Raw genomic sequence first — 22145 nt, forward strand, 5'->3', positions numbered from 1 at the left:
AGCCTGATATATTACTGTTGCACCACCTATTAGCAAATTCTCACCTAATTGTGCATGCTGCTCCTTAACTCGACCTAATGAGTGCCGAATTGTGATTGGCTGATGGCAGCCATGTTTTTTATTTTATTTTATATATTGCCTGTCTGAACCTGCGGCCAAGGCACAGCATACAAAATATTAAGTTATTTAATAATTTGGTTCATGAGTTATGGCAATTTTCACATTTTCCCCTGTAATAACACCACCAATTCACACAGCAGAACCAGATATTTTTGTAAGAATTCCAACTTTGCTAACAGCACAGCTATTTGCATTTATGTGGTAATGCATGCCCATATCAATTTGCATTGGCTGCTTATTCAGCCATATTGGAACATATCAAAATTTTGAATAATTGTTTGAAGAAGCTTAGTCTGAGGAGGCAATACACCAAGCTTTGAGCAAGTTTGAAAAATGACTGTAGTGCGCCCAACTGCAGAATTGTGGCAGAAATCGCACAGTGTATACCCAGCTAAAGGGCAGCAACACTTTGTATCTGTTACCGGCTCAAGGTAACAAAGAAAACGGCAGGAGAGACTTCGCGACTGTTTCACATTTAGGTTTTAATTACGTGAAAACATATGTATTTCAAACTGATCTCAAACGCAAAAGACAAAGCAAAGCTCTCTCGCTTCTCTGGAAGGCCAGGCCCACTTTATGTCCTCGGCTGGGACACACCCCGCGCACTGGCACATCCCATCCAGGAACACACGGGACCTGGCCTACAAGACACCAGAACAGAAATAAGCGACGTAATGCAGAATAAGGCTGAGAGGCCCAAGTGGCCGTAACACCCTCCCCCTTAAGAAGAGGCTTGTAGGCTATCACAGGTCATTATGCCCACAACCATTATATCACCAATAATCACCGATTTAAATACACCAAATTCACCAAATGTGCTTAATTGGGCAACACAGTCCTTAAAGGTGCACACAATTATCCCAATAATCATAGAATTTAAATAAAATCCCATTTAAATTCCAAAAATTACACCCCATTAACCCCTATTTCTCCAAAACCATTTCCCAACTGTCGTAACATCTGTAATCCGGGCCCTGGAAAACAAAGAAGACAGATAGGAAAACATGGGGTAATAAGCATGAAATGTTAATCAGTGGGAGCACGGGACAAAGCATCAGCTATCACATTGTCTGACTGGGGGAACATCACCCACATCTATATCATGCTGGAACAAATGGGTCTGAAAAAAGCATCGGAAAGTCATGAATTAAACTTATGAGCTCAGCCCGCTTGTCCTCAGACAAGTGCTGTAACAACTGTGGAAGTTGTTTCAAGGTCTTAGAGTTATTAAGACGTGCTCGCAACACACTGTCGTCGGGAGCCCTGATCTCCTCCTGCTCCTGTGCTGCCACCGAAGGATCAAAAGGAGAGACAGGAGACACTACACCATCACTTAAGGCCACAGGCTGCACAACCGCACCACCTGCAGGTGTATCAGAACGCTCATGATACGGCTTAAGCAGGTTCATGTGACACAACTGCGAGCTTTTTCTCCTGTCAGGAGTGGCAATCATATAATTATGATACGCAGGTTTCAGCCCGTATCTCTGCTTGCCTGAGGGACATCCAGAGCTGGATGGACAACCACCATCTAAAGCTCAACCCAGGTAAAACTGAAATGATATTCATCCCTGCTAATACCTCTCCCCATCTGGATCTCTCCATTTCCCTCGGGGATACCACACTCACGCCGTCACCCAGTGCAAGGAACCTCGGCGTGGTGATGGACAGCAGACTGTCCCTTTCCGAGAACATCGCGGCGGTGACCCGGTCTTGCAGGTTCTTCCTATACAACATACGGAGAATCCGCCCCTTTCTCACCCCCTACTCGACCCAGCTCCTGGTCCAAGCGATGGTTCTGTCCCGCCTGGACTACTGCAATTCCCTCTTGGCTGGCCTCCCAGCGTCTGCCATCAGACCCCTCCAACTCATCCAGAATGCAGCAGCTCGTCTGGTCTTCAACCTTCCCAAATACTCACACGTCACCCCCCTGCTTACTTCCCTCCACTGGCTGCCTGTCATGGCTCGCATCAAATTCAAAACATTGGTGCTAGCCTTCCAAGCAGTTAAAGGGTCTTCCCCAGCTTATCTGCAAAAAATCATCAGACCCTACACCCCTGCCAGACCTCTTCGTTCAGCCTCCACAGGCCGCTTGGCACCTCCCCCTCTCAGAACCTCCACCTCACGCTCACGACTACTGTCTGTTCTGGCTCCACGGTGGTGGAACGAACTCCCCGTTGAGGTCAGAACTATAGAATCCCTCCCCACCTTCAAGCGCAAGCTGAAGACACACCTCTTCAAACAGCACCTCTCCCCATCCCTCCCTACCTCCCTGTGAACCTTAATTGTTGTCTCTGTGACTTGTGTATCAGTATTTTAGTTGGCTAGGTAAGCAGTGTTTGGATAGTTAACTTTGGTGACTTTTGCTCTGTTTGTTTGTTTGTTCAAAAAAAAAAAAAAAAAAAAAAAAAAAAATGGCCCTTGTCCTTATCTTTCTTGTACAGGTAGCAGTTGAAATTGTACTTACCTCTAGGGTCTTTCAGCGAACTTATCCCTGGTTATGGGTATGCACTTTGTTGTACGTCGCTCTGGATAAGAGCGTCTGCCAAATGCCAATAATGTAATGTAATGTAATTAATATCTGACACCTTTCGGACCACAGTGTATGGACCAGCGAACTTTGCATGAAACGCTGAGGATATAACTGGCAAAAGGGCCAGCACCTTATCACCTAATGCAAATACACGGCGCAAATACAAGCCTTCCGATCGTAGCGCTGCTTCATCTTAGCCTGAGTGACAGACAAATTTTCACCTGCCAACCGAGCTGCCTCATATAGACGTCTTTTAAAACCATTAACGTAATCACACAAAGGTTTTGGTGGCTCCTGAAGGCCTGCACCATCCTTCAGTACAGTCAAAGGACCATGCACAGAATGGCCAAAGACAAGTTCATTAGGGCTGAACCCTGTACTTTCTTGTACTACCTCTCTTGAAGCAAGGAGCAACCAAGGTAATCCTTCCTCCCAGCTCTGTCCCAACTCCATGCAGTAAGCACGAAGTAGAGACTTCAATGTCTGGTGGAAACGCTCAAGAGCACCTTGGCTCTGAGGGTGGTAAGCTGAAGCTTTGTGATGCTTAATATGTAGTTGACACAAAACCTGAGAAAACACTCGAGACATAAAATTGGACCCACGGTCAGTCTGGACGACCTTTGGTATACCAAAAATGGAGATGAACTGGGAAAGAGCCTTTACAATGGACCTGGTGGTAATAGAACGCAGTGGGTAGGCAGCAGGATAATGAGTCACCTGGCACATGATGGTCAACAAATACCTAGAACCACTTGTAGAGGTAGGCAACTGCCCAACACAGTCCAACTGTAAATGGTCAAAAGGACCAGCCTCCACAGGTATCGGCTCCAAAGGTGCAGGCCTGATGACCTGATTGGGCTTACCAGTCATCTGGCAGATGTGGCAAGTTTTTATGTAAGCAGCAACATCTTTCTTTAACCTCGGCCAATAGAAATGGCGCATAATGCGGTCATATGTCTTTCTCACACCAGAATGCCCCAACAGGTCATGAGCGATCTTCATCACTGCAAGTTTAGCGGTGGCAGGCACAACAACCTGTAACCATGGCTCCCCCACCGAAGTGTCAGTGGAGGGGGTCCATTTTCTCACAAGCAGACCATTTTGAACAGAGTACCCATGAGCCATGCTCTCAAAAATGTCAGCTGGGACAGCACGGTCAAACAATGAACACAGGGACTGATCTGCACGCTGCTCTTTAACTAGGTCCTCATAGGACAGATTCAATGGAAAATCGGGTAAGGCAAACCTAGTTTTCTCTGCACCCACCTTGACCCGCTTGGCTTCCGCCCCTGCACGAGCAGCCGAGCGGGTCACAGCACAAGCTGCAAACACCTCAGGGAACTGCTTCGAACAATCATCAGTTTAATTTCTCAGCTGAGGAGAAGACAACACTATTGGCACAGGGTTACACTGCCAAACGCGTCCACCTGCATAATTATTTCCAAGTATCACCGAGACAGAGTCCACAGGGAGAGCAGGGCATACTCCCAACTCAACCTCCCCCTCAACTAACTCTGAGTACAGCATGATCTTATGTAAAGGGACTGCAAAGGTAGTGAGATCAATTCCACGAACCAAAAGAGATCTACCAGAACTTGAAGAGGACGAAAATGGCAGAACAGACTCCAAAATGAAGGACTCTGACGCTCCAGTGTCACGCAGGATTTTTACAGGAATTCTTTCGTCACTGCCAATCAAGGAAACAAGTCCATCTGAAATGAATGGAGAATAATTGGAATTCGGTTCAGTAGAACGTGACTGTACATCCATCTTAAAAGGGGATGCAGCCAACATATCAGGCTTTACATAAGAAAAGCGGCTTTTGGAGTTTGATTTCAGAACTGGACAGTTCCCTTTCCAATGACCGTTCGCATGACAGTAATAGCAAATTTGTTCTGAATCAGATTTAACGACTGAATGATCTGTTCCAGAAACTTGTGGTGTATTAACGTTAAAACTTTTATCTCTGCGAAAAGAACCAACATCTCTTTGCTCATCCGATGAGCCCACGTGAACTTTGTGAGTTAACTCGTACTCATCTACCAAAACAGCAGCATCGGCCTCGTTCTTAGCCTGTTTCTCGGCAACATATGTCGCAACACGCTCGGGCAATGTGTTCTTAAATTGCTCAAGGACAATTAAATTCATTAAATTATCATAGGTTTTAACATTAGAGGCAACGCACCGTCGTTGGCATTGTAAGCGCACATCTCTGGCAAACTCAACTTTTTCATTAAAAGGAGGAATCAACCGTAGACTAGTGACAAGATCCTTGTTAGCATCTACTCCAGTAGGTGTAGGCATTTTTCCCTGTCTAATAAGGTCCAAACGCTGAGCTTCAAGATCGAGCTTTTGCTGCTCCAATGCTCGGCGAGCGCGTTCATTGTCTTCATTAAACCGAATCCTATCTAGTTGCATTTGATGCAGAAGTTTGCTATTCTCCAACTGGATGCGAAGCAATTCTTTCTGCTCCTCAAAAGTCAACGTTTCCTTAGTTTTAGGAGACGGAGGATTTTCCTCCTCATCTGAAACGTAATCGGATTCATTAATCAAAAGCATATCACAAAGCCGACTTCACAGTCTTTTTAACATCCCCTTTAAGACGCACGGATGGGACTTCAATTTTGTAATGACCAGCCAATTGTATCAATTGGTCCTTGGTTAATGCATCAAAGACAACGAACTTTTCAACAAGTGATGTCATTATTCAAGTAACTGCGCGTATAACACCAACTGAACGAAACAGTATAAGAGACTAATTACACCAAAGTCAGAAAACAAAACTAAACCGGGAAGCCCAGCGATAATAAAAGCCAAGACCAATGACCATTCCCCCTAGGCAAAACAAAACAAACCCATGTAATTAACTACACGCTTCGAACAGGCCGGTGGTGGGATGAATTGAGCACCAAGTCCGCAGGTATGGCAAAACAACCAGAAAACTGGCGATTCCACCAATGCCTCGGAGTGCACCCGAGACAATTGCTCTAGCCACAGGAACTGTTCAAAAATAATAAACCACACGTCCCAAAAAATACGCAATTAAGTAAGGTAAGGTAAAAGGCCTAGCAAATATATCGCTGAACTTACCAAACCTTATTGTCCGACGTTTCGGTGCACGAATGGACGAGCCCCCATTTGTTACCGGCTCAAGGTAACAAAGAAAACGGCAGGAGAGACTTCGCAACTGTTTCACATTTAGGTTTTAATTACGTGAAAACATATGTATTTCAAACTGATCTCAAACGCAAAAGACATGGCAAAGCTCCCGCCGCTTCTCTGGAAGGCCAGGCCCACTTTATGACCTCGGCTGGGACACGCCCCGCGCGCTGGCACATCCCATCCAGGAACACACGGGACCTGGCCTACAAGACACCAGAACAGAAATAAGCAACGTAATGCAGAATAAGGCTGAGAGGCCCAAGTGGCCGTAACAAACGGGATCTTCAGCACAGCCAACTCATCAACATTATCAACAGCTGATCAGAATCCTGCAGCAGGACGGGGAGTAGTTTACTCTCCTACACCCTTAGTGTGCTGTGGAGGGGTGGCTCAATCTGATCTAAAAAGTTTTTCACAAGTAAACTGATGTAAGTTTCTGAAACGGAAGGACATTTTCATTGCAAAACCACCAAATCTGAAAAAATTGAGATAACAATGTTGAAACATCTACGGTTGATAGATATCAGGCTTCAAATAGACAAAATACTCACCGAGCACTTTATTCAGAACATTTTTACTTTTTTACACCCACTTATTCATGAGATTATCTAATCAGCATTTGTGTGACCACAGTGCAATGCATACAGTCATGTAGATAAGGGTATGGAGCTTCAGTTAATGTTCACATCAACCATCAGAATGGGGAAAATTTTTTATCTAAGTGACTGACCGTGGAATGATTGTTTGTGGCAGACATGGTGGTTTGAGTGTCTTAGAAGCTGCTGATCTCCTCAGATTTCCATGCACACTAGTCTCAACTAGTCATGTCACATTGGCCAACTGACTGATGCTGATTTGGCTGTTAGTCATAACAAGTTGTATGAAAGCTGCAATAGAGGCAGTTTGATGTGAATCGATCCAAACAACATCAAATTCCTGACAAAGATGGGAAGAAGGAAGAACAGAAAATTCCATGGTAAGCATTCAGTATTAACAAGGTGAAAGAATGCAAAGCCACCTTCATCAATGTTCTTGCTGAGATGGATTTTTTATCCAGAGATTTAAAACATCTTTCAGATTTCCCTTATAATAGGACCCTGATGAATAAAGATGAAAAGTCAGTTGTCATTAATTGCATTGCTTGTTTGGATTTCTAGCATTTTGCTGGAAGGTATTTTTCATTTGCATGGTAGAACATGAGGATTTTAGTATCTAGCCTTCATACAGTCAAAATAAAATCTGAAAATCAAGTTTTATGATAAGCTTATTATACATAATGTTTTATGCATATTGTTTTCAGAACAGCTTGTGATTTACAAAGTTACGATTCTTTAAGGTCCTGTCACTCATTCGTAACTTGGCTCAGTATCTCAGGTACACTGTGCACATGTCAGGAGGTCTCTGTCAGTCAGCAGGTAAACTGTCATGGTGGGAGGTAGTGACTGATTGGGGCCACCAGAGGGCAGGGGCTCATTGTTTTCACCTGGCCCTCATTAGTCTCCTCCTGAGAGTATTTAAGGGCCGTGCTGACAGTTGATCAATGCTTTAGTGTCCACTGTTCGCTCTGGCACAGAGCTGGTAAGCACAAGTTAGACTCAGTGATTGTTGAGTCAGGTAATGTGCTGGTTTGGGTTTCTGACTCAGTTAAAAGAAAAAGGTAAGGAAGGTGTTCAGTTTGCGAGTGTGTGTACACTGCTGACGCCTTCCTATAGGTTCTTTGTTTTCTTTCTCTTTTATTTTTCGTGCTCATGTGAGTCTGTGGTTGAGGGACGGTGTCCCCGGTAAAAGTATTTTGGTTTGCATTTTTTCTCCTGAGCTGCGTCTCAAGGTTTTTATTTTCGTGCCTTGTCTTTTTCTAGGTTGTACTTTTATTTTATCCCCGGTCCGGGGTTTTCAGTGCTCAACTTTAAGCACGTATTTTGGTTGGGTAGTCGCCCTGTTTTTAAGGGTCCTTTTATTTTCTTATAGCCGTTTTGGGCTTTATTTCTGATTTTGTCTGAGTTTTCATCCGTGTTATTTTCTGTTCCTCCCCCTGTTCCGGGAGTATTCCTCATTTGTATTTGTATATCCCTGTTCCTTTCCTTTATAGGGGTTTACCCTTAGTCACATCTGGCTCTCCACCCATCCTCGACATGACATAAACATCAGCCTCTGTTTGATCTCAGCTCACTCAGAGTGTGGAACGGACAGCAGGAGGGATGAAGAAGGAGAGGGAGACCGCAGAAAGGCCATTGGAGGAGAGGGGGCAGTGGGGGAGTAAGTTGGAGTTCCTCCTGGCAGTGGCAGGCAACATAGTGGGGTTGGGAAACGTGTGGAGGTTCCTATACCTCTGCTACAAGAACGGCGGCGGTGAGTGGGATGAGTGTATGAATGTGAGTATGACTGCATGAGTGAGAGTGAGATTGAGAGTGTAAGTGAGAGTGAGAGTCTGAGTGTAAGAGAGAGTGTGAGTGTAAGTGAGAGTGTAAGTGAGAGTGTGTACGTATTATGTTCTGAATGAGTATAGATTTACGTATTGATTTATTCTCAATGGTGTGTTTAGTGCTCAGTCTCTTACACAGTCACACATTGCTGACAACATGAAACTAAACATCTCTGGTTTTGGTCAAATACCAGTTGTGGGACTGCTGACTGAATATTTATCTTGAATTTTAACTTTGTGTGTGGGTGTGTCTGCAGGAGTGTTCCTTGTGCCATATCTGGTCTTTGTGGTGACCTGTGGGATACCCCTGTTCCTGCTGGAGACTGCCATGGGGCAGTACACCCAGGAGGGGGCCATCACCTGCTGGAGGAAGCTGTGCCCATTGGCTGAGGGTGAGAGGCCAGAAACCTCTGTGGGCAAATGGGTAAACCCGAGATCACTTTGGCTTTACCAATAGGGAGCAATGGAGAGAAGAGACAAATCTCCCTGTGTAGCCAGTGTTTGAGTTCAGTTCTTCTCACATGCAAATCTCCAAACTCAATATGCACATATAAAATGCAAACAAGAGAAAGTACACTGTTGCTATTAGTGAGGAGTGGTTATTAATTGTAGCTCTAGGCTGTCGCACTCTTCTTGTGTGTTGACTGCCCTGATGTCAGGCCAATTTCTGCTGCCTTGCATCCAAGTATGGAGAGGTGGAGTGAGGTCAGTAAATACACTGGGAGAAAATGGATAATCAGCAGTAGGGTTACAGCACTTGATTGCCATACAGGAGTGGGATAGAATGTTCTCCCAAACCAAAGTTCACCCAGGAAAATGAATCTATTATAAATATAGCTGACATCTTACACTTCTGTCAGACTCTAACTCTGTGAGGCTAAAAGGTTGATTCAACTCTTAAGGGGGGAAATGGGCTAATTGCAAGAATTCACAGTATATTACTGGAATTTGTCATATGCTCAATGTGTCTCTCAAAGCAGAAGACATCAATGTTATTATCACGAGTGCTAATGTGAAGAGGAACCACAGCAGGCATGTGCATAACCATTAAGTTGCTGTTCAAACCGATGATTGCATAACCAGGTGTTAATTGAGTGTGTGTGCATGTGTGTGTATTTGTATTTGTCTCAGGGATTGGCTATGCTGGTCAGCTGGTCATGCTGTACGATGTCATCTGTTATATGATCATCCTGGCCTGGGCCCTCTTCTACCTGTACTTCTCCTACAGCTCTGAGCTGCCCTGGGCCAGCTGTTCCAACACCTGGAACTCAGGTAAAGTGAATTAAAAGTTGTGTACATGCTATAACTCCACCTGCAGAACACACTGCAAGCGCTGCAGTGCAGTCTGCAGGCTGCACCTCCTACAGTATTCAGGGTTATAGAACTGGGAAACCAGAGATTGTGGATTCAAAGAGACCATGGTACGTTGCCTGAATTGCTTCTGTAAATATCCAGTTGTATAAATGCATGTCAATTGCTCTGGATAATAGTGTCTGCTAAGATAAATAAATCAGGTGATGTGTAAGGGTATAGTTTGCAAGTGTATGTGGAGATGGAGCACATTGGCCTAGTTTCACCTGCATTTATGTTTGCACAATAATTATTTCTGAGCCATAAATTAATCCATAAGTGGAGAAGATGTTCATTATTTGTGTACATGGTTGGGCCAATGTGCAATGGGTGTGCAGAGAATCATGGTTCCTACACTGGAATAAATGTAAGTAAATATTTTTCTTGTAAATAAAGCTGTTACAATTTTTCTCTCTGCTTTTTCCATTTTTTTTCCCCCTCATTACCTTTCCCTCTCTCTCTCTTTCTCTCTTCCCCCTGGCCCAGGAGACGTGTGCTGCTGATCTCAGGGGGCATTGAGGAGGTGGGCAGTGTGAGGTGGGAGCTGCTCCTGTGCCTCATCACTATGTGGGTCATCTGCTACTTCTGCATCTGGAAGGGGGTGAAGTCTACAGGCAAGGTCTGTCCCTGATTTACTGACAGAGATAAGTAAATAATGTCCTTACCCAGGTAACCTCTCAGTAGATTGAGACCCACAAAGTAAAAGACTCAACACATAGTGACGGGTGTGGAACTTGAATTTAACAGACTCAAACAGGGACATACAGTATAAATCAGACTGACATTTAATATTCATGTTTATTTATTTATAACATTTCTCCAAAGAAATGAACCATCATTTTTCTCTCTCACTCTTTCTTTCCCTCTCTCACCAGGTGGTTTATTTCACAGCTACCTTCCCTTACCTGATGCTTTTGGTGTTGTTAATACGAGGGCTAACTCTACCTGGAGCTCTGCAGGGGGTGGAGTTCTACCTGTACCCTGACCCCTCCTGCCTGGCAGACCCACAGGTAAGTACTCCATAACACCAGCTGCACCCCATCACCTTGTCACAGTAAGGTGTCTCTTTCCTAATTTCACCCAGCCAGGGAACAAATGCTTTCCTCTGTGTTAAGCAACACCCAATGTGTTCAAGGTTTGTGATGTCACTACAGGTGTGGATGGATGCAGGAGCTCAGGTCTTCTTCTCATACAGTGTTGGATCGGGTACTCCGACTGTCCTGGGTAGCTACAACACCTATAACAACAACTGCTACAAGTAAGGCCCAAGCTTACCCACGGTACACTAGGGCAGAAACGCAGAGGAAAATAGTCAGGTTCTTAACCATAAATATGCAGCTCTGTCTAGTGCAATACTCTGATACCAACACACATCCTGCAAGCCACTTAGCAGCAAGTACTTAATTTCCTTCACCTTCGAAGAAATGAAATGCAAAAATTAGGGCTGGTCAGAGAATGTTTAGCCTCCTGGTGGTGTTTCTACAGGGACAGTTTATGGCTGTGTCTGCTGAACTGCGGGACTAGCCTGGTGGCAGGATTTGCGGTCTTTTCTGTGCTGGGGTTCATGGCACATGAGCAGGGCGTCCCCATAGAGGAAGTCGCAGAATCAGGTACTTGCACAGTATGTGAAGACCAATTACGAAGATGTGACAAATATATAAAAATGTAATTTGGTTAAGGCTGTGGTGCATAGATGAACCTCATGAGCTTGAATTGAATCCAGACCGTGACAATGCGGACTGTAATGGTAAAAAATATTTATATATCGCTTTTATCCAATGCACTTTCCAATTGATGCCTCTCATTCACTCATTCACACCCACTCACAAAAAAATGGCAACTGGCTGTCATGCAAGGTACCAACTCACTGGTCGGGGGCACTACATTTTTCCCGCACCATACAAAAAGCATTGACAAAGTTTACTGTAACATAAAAGTCTCATGGTACAGAGACCTGTATTGGCATACAAAGTAAAATCATTAGACCAGTCACCTATGGTAAAGTAAATCCAGTGGTATCATATCCTATCAGGCAAATATTGCGTGACCACAACATTTTGAGTGCACAACCCCATCTGTTACAAAGTTCTTAACAGCAGCAAATTAACAGATGCCAATCAAGTCCATCAGACAGAAGGCCATAGGGAAGAGGAATGAAGAATTATCGTTTTAACAGATGCATTTCACTACAGATTTCTGTAACTGAGAGGCTACACTGCAATTAGACAAAATAAAATTTCATGCACAGGTTTCGGCCGATATGCAAGTTCAGGTATCAAAATTGGTATCAAGAAGGAAAAAATGCCATCGGAACATCTCTAGTAGATACCTAATAAAGAGTCTTTATTAACTTTGATCAAACAGGCAAGGGTCAATTTCCAGCAGATAAATTTATCAGAGATAAGGCCGTTCAAAAACCCAAAGTCCAGGCAATGGTTCAGAAAAAAGGCAAACGGTACAACCCGGATAATCCAGAGAGTAGTTGATAATACAGGCAGAGGGTCGAAAACACACGGGCAGTCCAAACAGAAACAGAATCCAAAATCAATGAGTAGCCAAAGGGGGTCCAAACACAGCGGGTCAAAACAGAACAAGAGGATAATCCAAAGAGCGAGAGTAGAAAACAAAACAGGTTGTACCAGGAATCAGACAGGAAATAATTCTGGTACATATCTCACGATCTGGCTATGTCCACGGTCATTTCAGATGTTGTGTCAGATGCTACCAATGGGTGTATCCGATGGCGGCTCAGGGACCCAAGAAGACCAACATTAGCTATCACTGTTCTCAACAAGGTTAGAGATTGATTTACTGTCAGAGGTCTACGGTTGCAATACGCCGTGATACATTAAGTGTAAATTTGCATCCTCCCTAGACCAAGCCAAAGGGGGTATCCAAGCATTACCTGTATAACAGTGAGTGTTCAGTAAGAGAAACCACACCGATCAAGTTTTTACTTTGTTAATTCCATTTAAATTCCAAATTAAACATAAATAAAAGTGTTACAATATTAAACCAAATCGCAGAGTCTTAAAAGTCATACCTGGCAATGAAAACTACATGCACTGTGTGCATGGGGGTCCCTCAGATAGCTTGGTTTGCCGTGCTTATAAGCCGAAACCAGGCCTTTGATCTCCATCTAAAAATAGTCAAAATTTAGTCAATTTGGATTTAGAAACATTGCTCTCTAGGTGGTGGGTGCTGGTCAAGAGATTGAGACAGGTGGCTTCACGGGGGCAGGTTTCCACAGTTTCCCTAGGTTCCTGGGGAACCAAGTCCTCGGTATACCGCTGTGGAAATTACACCATTGCACAATTTGAACTGAAACAAGCGAAATGATACTAAACATGAATATACCCTAAACCTGCTTTGTCATGAAACATCCCACACTTGATTCATTTCAGTTACTGAACCCTGTAAATACTGAGACAGGGTGATTGACAAGAGAACAGATGGTCTTCCCTTGTTAACCCTTCCTGCGACCTCAAAAGGTGCAGAAAAGGGACTATGGCCCAGTGAAATTTGCAATATGTGTTGGGGTGGCAGGTTGTAAACTTCTATGGAACACCACTTCACCTGCTCACTGATAGTGTGTAACAGTGTAACTATTAAAGGGTATTCCAGCCAGTCCACCTTACACAGGATGTCTCCTACCTGGGCACCAGGCAGGCCCGATTCCTGCAAGGGCTGGAATTGCTTAGACACCACCACCTCTGAAGATGCCACCCCTACATCGTGTGCCTGCCTTTTTCTTTGCTTTCGACCTGCTGTCACCCAACTTTCTCACCCTGCCTGGTCTGAAGTCTTCATATGTTGATAGAAAGACCTATAAAATGATGCCCAAAAAGTTTTTCATTTTATTTGTAACTATTTTTGTAGCATTTTTGCATTCAGCATGTTGGTGCGGACTGTTATCCTATATGACATCAGCCAATTTGAAGTAGTTCCTTAAATTTCTAATTCTCTCATTTTAATAACTTAACTCGTCATAATATTGTCTTTTCACTAATATATATATATATATATATATATATATATATATATATATATATATATATATATATATATATATATATATATATAAATGGGTTTCAGACATCACAATAGCAAGTCACGTCATTGATCCTAATTAACTCTTCCTAATCTACTGCTGTATTAACAGACAGTATGTAAAAAGGTCATCTGTGGAAGGTGCTCTGCATAACAGCATCTGCTTAATGCAGAACTGTGTGACTGTAATGTGCGGGAATATGAGACCTGGGTAAGAATGATAGGTTTGTTTATTATTCTTCCATTTCTTCTGAGTCTTCCATTTCTTCCACTCTCCTCCTGTCTTTCGCTCCCATGTTCTCCCCTGCTTCCAGGACCTGGTCTGGAATTCATTGCGTACCCCCAAGCAGTAGCAATGATGCCCCTACCTCAGCTGTGGGCCGTCTGCTTCTTCATCATGATCATCCTGTTGGGCCTGGACACTCAGGTAATCAGTTTCCTGGCTGCTGGTCACCATTCCTGGCTGCTGAGTCTGTGATACTGCTGCCACTACTAATGTCTGTGGCCCTTGTTTACTTCTCAATGCTCCCAGTTTGGTTCTTGCTTAACATGAAGTAAAGCTGTGCTGAGCTAGCAAAGCATAATGCTGGGTTACCAGAGATCACAGCAAGATTACTTGCCAAGCGAACTGGACAACATTTCATAGTTAACTAGAGTGTGATTGTAGCAAATTGGCAGCATGCCTGGTCTTTGGTCAGTGGTTACTTGTTGCTAGGGTGCTGCTAAGGTGTTCCTAGGTGGTTGCTATGGTTGCTAAGGTGTTCCTAGGTGGTTGGTAGGGTGTTGCTAGGTGGTTGCAAATGTGTTCCTCGGTGGTTGCTATGGTTGCTAGGTTGTTACGAGGTCTTTGCTATGGTGTCGCTAGGTGGTTGCTAAGTATGAATAAGAATCAATTAGTGGCATGAGATGAAGAGTTCCTGCGTAATGCAAGGCTATTGGTTTCATGGCAGTATAGGACAAATCAGAATGTTTGGACAAAGAGGTCATTATGATAATTCTGGGTGACCACTGAGCTGCAGAATGAAATAACATTCAAAAGCGACTGAACCAGAACTTTACAATTACACCAATTGCAATTGCACCAATTGTGTCTTGTTACTTCCTAGTAATTAATGCTCTGTAAAAGGAACTATTCAAAGTCATCACAGCCAAATGACATAAGTACATAGTGTATATCTGAACTAATGGTAGGAGCCATGAAAATGTTCAGACAATTGTACAAAAAGAAACAAAATCACAGCAGAGAAGATTTGTACATGTTTTGTAGAATTTGTGATTGGATTGATTTTACTTTTAAATTCTATTAGTTTCTTTTGTAAAATGTATAGTTCTATTTCATATGTCATATTGGAGTACTTCTCCTGTTCTCTGTTATGGGAAAATGGGAAACATGTCTCAATGAATGAATAAATAAATAATAATCAGAATTCTATTGTTAGTCACCACAGTTAGTTAGTCTATTGTTGTCCTCTCCCCCCAGGTTTTGTAAAGTATTTGGGTTCTTGAAAAGTGCTATATACAATTGTAAATAACATTTTCTTGATTATTATTTTCATTTTGGGGTGAAATATGAATTTACTTCATTTAATGACAGAGAAACAACTTCAATTAATCAATAAAACCTACAAATGTCTTATTCAAGACTAGATTAAATTCAACAGTTTAACATTTAGAAATACCTCTCCAAGGAATCGCCACCTTAATGTGGTGGAGGGGTTTGTGTTTCCTGGTGATCCTGGGAGCTAGGTTGTCGGGGGCATTAGCATTAGCCCCCAGTAGGGTCTCCCTAGGCAAATTGGTTCTGGAGGAGGGGCCTGACTAAGAGTGATTCAAAGACTCAATGACACGGCCTCACAATAACCCAGTTACCTCGCCCGGAAAAGGGAAACCGGGGTCCCCTTCTGGAGCCAGACCCGGGAGGGGAACTTGTCGGTGAGGGTCTGGTGGCCGGGCCTTATCCCATGGGGCCCGGCCGGGCACAGCCCGAACTGGTAACATGGGGTCGCCGCCCTGTGGGCTCACCACCTGCAGGGGTTGGCATTGGAGTCGGGTGCTTTGCCCAACGGGCAGTGGGCAAAGGCGGGGATCCGGGACGCGCTGATCCTCGGCGTCGCAGACTGGTTCTGGAGATGTGGAACGTCACCTCTCTGGTGGGGAAGGAACCGGAGCTAGTGCGGGAGGCGGAGCGGTACCAACTAGATATAGTTGGGCTCACCTCCACGCACAGCACTGGTTCCGGAACCAAACTCCTGGATAGGGGCTGGACTCTGGCGAGAGTGAGAGGCGCCGGGCGGGTGTGGGGATACTCACAAGCCAGCGGCTGAGTGCCACTGTGTTGGAGTTCCACCCAGGGGACGAGAGGGCCTCTCTGCGACTACATGTCGCTGGGGGGAAAGCTCTGACTGTCGCTTGTGCTTTTGCACCAAACGGCAGTTTGGAGTATCCGGCCTTCTTGGAGTCACTAGGCAGCATCCTGGAAAGAGTGCCGCTCGGAGACTCAATAGTTCTGCTGGGCGACTGGGCAACAACGGAGAAACCTGGAAGGGGGTGATTGGGAGGAATGGCCTGCCTGATATTAACCCGAGCGGTGTCTTGTTATTGGACTTCTGTGGTGGTCATGGATTGTTCATAACGAACACCATGTTCAAGCATAGGGTAGCTCATAAGTGTGCTTGGTACCAGAGCACCTCAGGCCAAAGATTGATGATCGACTTTGTGGTCGTATCATCAGACCTGCGGCCGTATGTCTTGGACACTCGGGTGAATAGAGGAGCAGAGCTGTCACCTGATCACCACCTGGTGGTGAATTGGATCAAGTGGCTGGGGAGGCTGCCGGACAGACCCGATAAACCCAAACGTGGAGTGAGGGTGAACTGGGAACGTCTGGCAGAGGCCCCTGTCCATGAGGTCTTCAACTCCCACCTCCGGAGGAACTTCTCGCGCATCCCGGGGAGGCTGGGGACATGAAGTCCGAGTGGGCCATGTTCAAAGCCTCCATTGCAGGGGTGGCAAGCAGGAGCTGTGGCCAGAAGGTCTTCGGTGCCTGTCAGGGCAGCAACCCAAGAACCTGCTGGTGGACTGTCAAACTGAAGAAGGAGGCCTTGCAGGTTTGGCTGGCGTGGGGGTCCCCTGAAGCAGCAGACAGGTACCGGGTGGCCAGAAGGGCTCCGGCTTCGGCAGTCGCTGAAGCAAAAACACGGATATAGGAGGAGTTCGGGGAGGCTATGGAGAAGGACTTTCATTTGGGCTCAAGGACGTTCTGGCAAACCATCCGACGACTCAGAAAGGGAAAGCAGGGCTTGTCTCAGGCTGTTTTCAGCTGGGGAGGAGAACTGTCACCTTGTCAGCTTTGAGCAGTCTGGCCATTCTCCTGTGATATCTTTCATTAACAAGGCATTTCTGTCTGCAGAACTGCTGCTCACTGGATTTAGTTTTTTGCACCATTCTTTGCAAACTCTGGAGACTAGCGTGCATGAAAATCCCAGGAGATCAGCAGTTTCTGAGATACTTAAACCACTCTGTCTGCCACCAACAATCATTGCATGGTCAATGTCACTTAGATCAAATTTTTTCCCCATTCTGATAGTTGATGTGAACATTAACTGAAGCTCCTGGCCCTTATCTACATGATTGTATGCACTGCACTGCTTCCACACAATTGGCTGATTAGATAATTGCATGAGTAATTAGGTGTAATGAAGTAAAAATGTTCCTAATGAAGCCCTCGGTGAGTGTATGCATGTAGCATAAAAAGTGAGGGAGTTAAGAAACAAAAATTCTAATTCCAACTGTCACCACTCGAGCAAATGAACATTCCACCATTAATTTCAATAGCAGGAATTAAAAGTTAAATCATTCAAAAAATATAAAATATATCAATATGAAAAGAAAGAGCACACCATTCCTCAGCAAGCTGAATAGATTAAAGTTTTTCAGGGAAAGTGTGCCCAAGTAGTTCAGTGCTGAGAAAATTGTGGAGAATAAAGAGTGGAGGTCACATAAGTGCTAGTACTTGAATTTTGAATAACAGTAGTGTGTTTCTTCGCAATCACACTAATAAAGATATTTCTTGATAGTTTATCACAAGCAGGAAAACATTAGTTACATCTTCTCTCTCTCTCTCATCCTTTTCTTATCCTCTTTTCCCTCTATCTCCCTTTCCCTGCCTCCCTCTGGTGAACCTTATATTGTCTGTCTGTTGATCAGTTTGTGGGGATGGAGGTGCTGATGACGTCGGTGATGGACCTGTTTCACAAAGTACTACGGAGGGCTGGGCGCAGAGAGATCTTCCTCCTGCTCTTCTGCCTCACCTGCTTCCTCTTGGAGCTGGTGATGGTCACACAGGTGAGAAGACAGCTGGAGAGAGATATGAGGCTATGTGACCATCCTGTATTCGACAGAGTTATCCAGTGTTGACTATGAATTTTCTCTGACTGAGCTGTTTTCTTGGAAAACTTCCATTGACCACCATTCATTCTGCTCTGTTTAACCCAGTTTTAGTGCTCATAGTCACCCCTTGAAAGTGAAACCATATCTCCATATTCCATCTCTGGTCTCACCCTGACCTTTTTCCCCTATAATATCTATTCTTGTCCTTTCCCATTATGTCCAGCAGGGGGGGATGTATGTGCTCCAGCTCCTGGACTACTATGCCTGTAATGGGGCCTGTATGTTCTTCGTGTGTGTGTTCAAGGTTCTGGCCATGGGCTGGCTGTTTGGTGAGTGCAGGACTTTGCTCAATGGATTTAGGAAGATCACTGTCTGTATTAACACATTACTGTACAAACCGTGTATCTTCCAACAAACTATACCTTTCCAATGCAACACTGGAAATATCAAATGAAAAATGGCATCAAATAGTAAAACAATACTCAGCACAATGTACAGAAGAGGCCATGAAAATGGAATTATGTATAAAATGCATATCGAAAAAATGTATGAAATTCAAAATGTGCAAAAATAAACATACAGAGAATGGTAGAATATCTCTGAATTGAACCCAGCTTCAAAGTTGCTGACGTTTTTTGCCATATATATTGAAAATGGCTGGGGGTTCATATGTGCAAAAGATTAATTACTGATCTGATTTGTAAAGAAAAAGGTATCTAGTGCCTACAGAATAATGCAAATTAATGACCATGGATACCAAGAACAATCAAAACCACTTCAAAAGGGAAAACGTTAAGGCAGAGAGACAGCAGTTTCATAACACACTGCTCCACTGTGCTTACAAAACAAAAAAGAAAGCAATTTTGTCATCATTCATTTCCCATTGTGACAGCCTTGTCTACTATTTCTAAAAGCTGTTTTCTATCACCGATACGAGTTATAACTAATTCAGTTTTACTTCATTTATCATTGCATTGGGCTACTCACGGTAGTTGATTGCTTCTTCTTGATTTGTTCAAAGTATCCAGTCTTCCAGATTGACAGTGTTTAACGGACTAATGAATGAGTGTGCGTGTATAGGCTATGTTTGTAGCTCAAATACTAGGCATATGCTATGCAGGATAGACTATATAACAGATGGAAAACAAAAAAGGATACGTCGCGACAACCCAAAACAAAGCACTTCTAGAAATGGCTTATGGATTCCTTTCCTAAACAAATGAAAACAATTGAAACTATAAAGCAAAGTTCGTTAAAAATAACTATTTCAGCTCATTGTCCTTCAGGTATGCACCTGTCTTCAACTGGCAAATGTTGCTTGCGTCATCCAGGGGTGCCCTTAAATAATTGTATAGCTGGCCACTAGGGGGACGCACAAGCGGAGATATCTTAAACCTTTTGGCTTCTACACCCATTCTCTGCCTTTTTTGAGGGTTTTTCCCCCTAGTGGAATCTCCCGTTATGCATGACACACTACACTCACCGTTATTCCTGTTTGCCCTGGAGCAGGGGCAGAGCGCATGATGGATGTGATCGAGGACATGACCAGGGAACGGCCCAGCCTCATCTTTAAGCTCTGCTGGCTATACTTCACCCCACTGGTGACCCTGGTGAGTTTGACTTCTCAGCTGTTTCTGATTTGTCATTCGTGAAAAGAACAAAAATTATACCACCATCCAAATGTTTACAGACTGCACTTTATACATTCAATTAATTCATTTGATTAAATTAATTAAACTGATTTTTCCAAGTAATTTTACATTTTAAAAGGGTCGTAATCCATGGCAATGAGTGAGGTCTGTAATCCAGTCTAAGTGCATTTACCCTCACAGCCCTTTGCTCTTCACATAATGACGCTGAGCACTACAGTCTATGACACAGTATGTAAGACCAAAGTCTGGAGTGCAGATGTAGCGTGGTTAGCTCAGCTAGTTCAGTGGTGAAGTGCAGAGAAAGTGAAGGCTGGTAGCAGGTTACCTCGACAACGCTCCCTGATGACGTAACCCTCAAATTCAAAAAGAACGCTGTTGCCCTTGGCTAGAGGCGAGTTTGTCTTTAGCTCAGTTCAACAAATATTTGGACGAGTGAGAGGCCGTTTTCTCACCCATTACACAGAGACTGCAGTGATTTGGGTTCAGCCCGTAGAGTATACTGTGTAATATACAGAAACAGCAAGTGCATCAGGAAGTGTAATAGATTCACTCACCACACGTTCAGTTGTGTCCTTGGTCACATGCCTTGTCACATGCACAATGAGCAAATGTAGGGTAATGGTGTGCCTCAGCAGATGAACCAGTGAAAACAATTGCACAGGTGCCAGAAGAGGGTGCAAAGATATACAGAACTGTGCAAAGTTTTAGGCAGGTGTGAAAAAATGCTGTAAAATAAGAATGCTTTCAAAAATAAAAATGTTTATTGTTTATTTTTTATCAATGAACAAAATGCATGAACAGAAGAAGTGAATGAACAGAAGAAAAATCTAAATCAAATCAATCTTTGGTGTGACCACCCTTTGCCTTCAAAACCGCATCAATTCCTCTTGGTATACTTCCAACTATGGAACTCGGCAGGTAGGTTCCAAACATCTTGGAGAACTAGCCACAGTTCTTCTGTGGATTTAGGCAGCCTCAAATGCTTCTGTCTCTTCATGTAATCCCAGACAGACTCGATGATGTTGAGATCAGGGCTCTGTGGGGGCCATACCATCACTTCCAGGACTCCTTGTTCTTCTTTACGCTGAAGATGAAGTTACTATTGCCTTCCTGACAGCAGTGCCTGGCCACTCTTCTGACCTCTCTAATTAACAAGGCATTTTCACCAACAGAACTGCTGAACCGCTGCTACTACGACAGCAGATGATAAATACCTCGAGGAAATACGTAATAAATTGGTCATTTTGTGTCTTTAACTGCATACACTGAACTCAATTTCATATAATTTCTACTTCTATGACACAATGGCAGCATGGTGTGTGTTAATAAAACCTTCCACTCTTCCTCCTCTCCCGTAGGGATCCTTCATCTTCTCTGTGGTGAAGTACCAGCCCCTGACCTTTAACCGCTGGTATGTGTATCATATGTGCTGGGCTGGCTGCTGGCCCTCTCCTCTGTTGTACTGGTGCCGGGGTGGAGTCTGGTCAAGCTCTCCATCAGCACTGGCACTCTCAGACAGGTGAGGCCTGGATCCTGTGTCTCCACAGCTGTGCTGAAAGCTTTTACCGAATTGTACACACACACACACACACACACTCACAACATCAGTAAATATGCAATGAGCCAAATTCAAGGCAGGTGGATGTGGATAGAGCTGTCTGTCCTGTACAATATGTAGTGAAAAATAGTGTAGTCTGTTACCATTCCGTAGTCTGTTTCCATTCTTACTCCTACCTAGGCAGCACACTATCAGTCTTATCTACTGACAGCTTATGCTAGAAAAGAAAAACCCATCTTTTGAAGTAAAACCTATTCACTCATGTATTTTTTATTAAATATATGATCAGTATGCTATGTCATCATTTTGGTTTGGTTCTGAATGGACCTAGAAGTAGATCCAAACAATGGGTGGAAGTTGGAGTTTCTCTTTTCTCTTTTTTTAATAAACTTGATTTTTAATATTTTACAGATCATTGGCATTGTTTTGTATATTGTAAATACATTACATATTTATATTGTGTAAAACACTTGCTTATCAAGATCCCTACCATTATTATTTTTCTGCTGACAGAGATGGTCTGATCTGTGTCACCCTGGTGATGACCTCCCCCTGACCCAGAAGCAAATGGCTGAGCGAGCGCTTGCGACTACTGCCACAGAGATGGAAGAGTTGATGACCAACTAAATAATATTTTTCAGATTTGTTAAGTATTTTTTAATGGGTTACATCCTGGTAACAAACCTGATTTTGCTTCCCAACACACTTTCTTTCATCTTTTTGAAAAGTGTGCATTTAAAAATCATATCATATCTATATATATATATATATATATTTAGCTTTTTTCCCAGCTATGCTCAACTGATGCGAGCAAGTACAAAAATGCTTTTTTTGGTACTTAACAGTCACATAGTTATTCCACAGTGAATGAGATATTGTGTGTGAGGTAAGTTTAAACAATGTATGATA

General features: G+C 43.7%; 1 pseudogene; it reads left to right on the forward strand.

The window, feature by feature from the left end:
• The first annotated feature begins 8013 nt into the window (after positions 1 to 8013).
• On the forward strand, positions 8014 to 21863 carry LOC133108252 (sodium- and chloride-dependent GABA transporter 2-like; annotated as a pseudogene).
• The last annotated feature ends 282 nt before the right edge of the window (positions 21864 to 22145 follow it).

This window comes from Conger conger, chromosome 13 (genome assembly GCF_963514075.1).
Source record: "Conger conger chromosome 13, fConCon1.1, whole genome shotgun sequence".
Classification (NCBI taxonomy): Eukaryota; Metazoa; Chordata; class Actinopteri; order Anguilliformes; family Congridae; genus Conger; species Conger conger.